Source organism: Brassica napus, unplaced genomic scaffold, assembly GCF_020379485.1.
Source record: "Brassica napus cultivar Da-Ae unplaced genomic scaffold, Da-Ae ScsIHWf_2775;HRSCAF=3548, whole genome shotgun sequence".
In the NCBI taxonomy this organism is placed as follows: domain Eukaryota; kingdom Viridiplantae; phylum Streptophyta; class Magnoliopsida; order Brassicales; family Brassicaceae; genus Brassica; species Brassica napus.
The window spans coordinates 67501-72500 of NW_026016045.1; the positions used below are offsets into that span (position 1 = coordinate 67501).

A 5000-nucleotide genomic window follows, 5' to 3' on the forward strand; every position below is an offset into this window, starting at 1 on the left:
GACCAGACTATCCGGCCCATCTACATCCGTCTCCGGTCCGTCTACATTCTGTCCGAGACTAGTCAAGCTGAAGACTCATTCAACCGGAGCATTTATGAGCTTTGACCAAGTCTATCTTTGTGGTCAATATGTATTAAATGTGTAGATTCTCTCCTTGTTGTAAACCCTTGAACCTCACTATATATTGATAGTGTGAGCTAATGAGAAAGACACAACTTTCACAGCAACACTTCTCTCATATTTCTAACACGTTATCAGCACGATTGTGCTCTCCACCTGAGAAATCTCTCTCAGCCGGCGTTCCCCTTTCCGGCCAGCTCCTCCGGTGCTCAGCCTTTGCTCCACCAGGCGCTCAGTCTTCTCTCCACCAGACCACCTCTCTCTCTCCGCCGGAAACTCCTCTCTCTCTCAAATTCCGGCCAACTCTCACGGTGGTCCTCTCAGATTCTTGTGGTGAAAAAGGTAAACAAATCAAAACCTTGAAATCTAAAGAACACCATTATATCTGAAAGAAATCTAGGATCTATATGAATCCATAACCTATAAACAATCTATGGATTTAAAATATTAATCTTGTTTCTATGATCCATATGATCCATATGAAACTTGATTCTAAAAGTATTTTGAATCCATAAAACTTAAAATTCTCTAAAGGTTCTATGTTTCTCTAAAAACTTATAAACTTATCAAAATACCTAAAGATCTACATGAATCTTGTTTATAAAAACTTATGAATCACAAAATTATTAGAGAAAGCTTAAACCTTTTGATTCAATCCTTTTGTTTGGCCATTTTACCAGATGTGATAAACATAAGTGTATAATCTGGCCAAAACAAAATTCCATCAAATCCTTGCTGTGCCATTTTCGGCCAGCTCCTCTAAAATCAGTCAACCCACCAATAAAATCAAAATTAAAATCATTCATTGCATATCCTTGACTTTTAATATTTGTTTTGTAACTATCAAAGTTTTAAAAATCTTTTATGATTTTATATATGCATAATCGATTTTATTAAGTGCATATCTTTGACTGATAATTATTTTCTAAACCAACATATTGAATTTATCTCATACTGAATTTTGATCACATAGTTTGCTAGTTAAAATAAAACTTGATCTAGTTTCATCCTTGAACCTGATTCTATGATTAAAACTATGTACTGATCATTTGCATACCTGATAGCATCATTTAGTAAATCATTAGATCGAACTTGAATCATCCATGAACTGACCTTTGCATGCATCCAACTATCATATTGTTAAAACTGGACATAGGTATCACATAATTGAAACCAATCATACATGTTCGCATAGCTTTAGCAATGATGATACTAGTGCATCTGAAGTGGTTCATGTTGTTTGCATCTAAATGATTCACACTGTTTGCATATAGTTAGACAAAATCGGTTTCCATTTAAAATTCAGTATATTTGCTTTATTTGAAATTATAAACCAAGTTTTAAACCGATTTTGAAAATCTATTTGGTTTACAAATATCTTGAACATTTTAATGCATATAAAATATTTTCTGAAAAATAAAATGCATAATAAACCATCATTAAATAAATCATCAATCCCCTTGGCATATAAATTCAAATCCTGAATTATATTATGAATCCTTACTCCTTTATGGATATTTGATTCAGATGTCGAAAATCAACAACCTTGAATATGCTTCCCTCAATCTCTCCGGAGATAATTACCTCCAATGGGAGCTTGATACCAAAATCCTCTTAAGGTCCAGAAACCTTGGTGATACTATCACTGAAGGCACTGAGCCATCAGACAAGGATAATTACAAGGCAATTGTTGTCATTCGCCATCACCTTGCTGAAGGTCTCAAGGACCAGTATCTCACAATTGAGAATCCTCTGGAACTTTGGACAGAGTTGAAAACCAGATTTAATCATCAGAAAACTGTGATATTGCCAAAAGCCCTTTATGATTGGAGAAACCTGAGAATCCAAGACTATAAGTCTGTGGAAGAGTATAACTCGGCTTTGTTCAAAATAGTCTCAAAGTTGAAACTTTGTGGTGAGACTATTACTGATGCTGATATGTTGGAGAAGACATTCTCCACATTCCACACCAGCAATGTTGTGCTTCAGCAACAGTACCGAGAGAAAGGTTTCTCCACTTATGCTGCCTTAATCTCTTGTTTGTTGCTAGCTGAGCAAAACAATGAGTTGCTCATGATGAACAGTGAGCTAAGGCCTCCTGGTGCTAAAGCATTGCCTGAGGCACATGCGGCCGTAGAGCCAAAAGATGAGACTCCAAGAGAGTCATACCGTGGTCGCATGAGAGGCCGTGGTAGATGGCAAGGTCGTAACCGTGGGTTTCAACCACGTGGCCGTGGATTTCAACCACGAGACCATCTTGGTCGCAGCCGAGGCCGAGGCTATAGCCGAGGTCATCAAGCTAACCATGGGTATAAGTCCGACTTCAAAACCCATGGCTCGAGCTCGACCAAATCTGCTTGCTATCGTTGTGGGATGACCAATCATTGGGCTAATAAATGCAAAACTCCCCAACACCTTGTTAAGCTCTACCAGGAGAGCATAAAGGGCAAGAACTCTGAGGCAAATTTGGTCCATTATGATGATGAGAATGATCTGGACCATGAGGATGATCAAGCCCATGACAAAGATGATCATGAGGACTTTGAGACTTCAGACCTCCTTACAAGTGGCTGAATATTGCTTTTGTCTTTGCATTTTGAATTCTTGATTTGGCTTTATGTCTTTTGTTCTATGACTTTGGCAATTCTATTTATTAAATAAAGTTTTTACTTTATATATGCCTTATACAAAGTTGAAATTATTAAGAACATAAAACAAAGCCATTAAAACATACTTTAAACCTTAAAGTAATGTCTAAGGTATTGACTCTTGTCTATTTTCAGAAATGAAAGAAGACAAGAACCAGCTAGTAGTGGATAGTGGATCAAGTCACACTATATTAAAAGACAAAAGATATTTTGTTAACCTCATTTTAAAGAGTGTCAAAATAAATACTATAGCAGGACCGGCCAGCCTTATTGAAGGCCATGGCCCGGCTCACTATCCCTGCTATATCAATAGGCCTCTATTGTGCCAATATAAAATCGAGTGAGGCTAACACTTCAATTCCTAATGAGTTCAGAGAAGCCTTTAAACAATGGCATGAAAGGCTTGGCCATCCTGGCAGATCCATGATGCGCAAAATAATCTCGAGCTCAACTGGCCATTCCTTGAAAGATAGGATAACTATTCCTATGAGCATTACATGTATTCCATGCTCACAAGGGAAATTAATAATAAGGCCATCACCTGGAAAGGTGAGTAAGGAAACATTAAACTTTCTGGAAAGAATACATGGTGATATATGTGGACCAATACACCCACCTTGTGGGACATTTCGATATTTTATGGTCCTCATTGACGCATCGACCAGATGGTCGCATGTTTGTCTATTATCATCTAGAAACTTAGCATTGGCAAGACTATTGGCACAGATCATAAGACTGCGAGCCCATTTTCCAGATTTTCCACTAAAGACTATACGTCTTGACAATGCAAGCGAATTCAGTTCCCAAGCTTTTAATGATTACTGTATGTCCATGGGGGTAAGTGTGGAACACTCCGTGGCACATGTACATACACAGAACGGATTGGCCGAATCCTTCATTAAAAGAATCCAGTTGATTGCTCGACCATTACTCATGAGGTCGAAGCTACCAGTATCAGCTTGGGGACATGCGGTATTACATGCTGCTGAATTAATACGCATAAGGCCATCCAGTGAACATAAATATTCTCCATCCCAATTACTCTCGGGTCATGAGCCAGACGTATCCCATATCAAAACATTTGGATGTTCTGTGTACGTCCCTATTGCACCACCACAGAGAACAAAAATGGGACCTCAAAGGAGGATGGGAATATATGTTGGTTTTGATTCTCCAACCATTATTAAATATCTTGAGCCTACTACTGGAGATTTATTTAAGGCCAGATATGCTGATTGTCATTTTGATGAATCAGAGTACCCAACATTAGGGGGAGAAAATAACAAGCTGGGCAAAGAAATTGTATGGAATCAAACATCCTTATCATGGCAAGATCCTCGGACTCAATCATGTGATTTAGAAGTCCAGAAAATAATTCATATGCAAAAGCTAGCTAATCAATTGCCTGATTCCTTTGCTGACCCGAAAAGAGTGACTAAGTCCTATATACCAGCTTGTAATGCACCAATAAGTATTGATGTCCAAGATGGACACAATCAAGTGGCTACAGAGTCTAAAGCACGTCTTAAGCGTGGTAGACCAATTGGTTCCAAAGATAAAAGACCTCGGAAACTAAAGAAAGGTGCAAAAGAAACCGAGGTCATAGATTGTCCAGACAAGGCCGAAATGGCCATGCCTAAGGTACCAACCAATGAGACTCGGGACGCCGAGCCTCATGGTACTGAAGGTGCTAATGATGAGATCTCAATTAATTATTTAATGTCTGGGACAAGATGGAACCGGAAAGATGTCGACATCAATGATATATTTGCATACCAAGTAGCCCTTGATGTGATGGACTTAGATGAGGATCATGAACCCACGTCTATACTAGAGTGCACTCAAAGATCAGATTGGCTCAAATGGAAAGAAGCCATAAACGTGGAGTTAGAATCATTTAAGAAAAGGAATGTCTTTGGATCGATTATCCGGACACCTTATAATGTTAAACCAGTGGGATATAAGTGGGTATTTGTGAGGAAGAGAAATGAACATGGTGAATTGTAAGATACAAAGCACGGCTTGTAGCACAAGGATTCTCACAAATACCAGGAATCGATTATGAGGAGACATACTCCCCTGTGGTGGATGCAACTACATTTCGATTTTTAATAAGTCTGGCCATCAAAGAAAATTTGGATATGCGGTTAATGGATGTTGTAACCGCATACCTTTATGGTCCACTGGATAATGAAATATATATGAGATTACCAGAGGGTGTTGAGCTTAAAG

The 5000-nt window shown here is 38.5% G+C and overlaps 1 pseudogene; it reads right to left on the minus strand.

The window, feature by feature from the left end:
* Positions 1–5000, minus strand: part of LOC125602222 — a 10869-nt pseudogene that overhangs the window by 3422 nt on the left and 2447 nt on the right.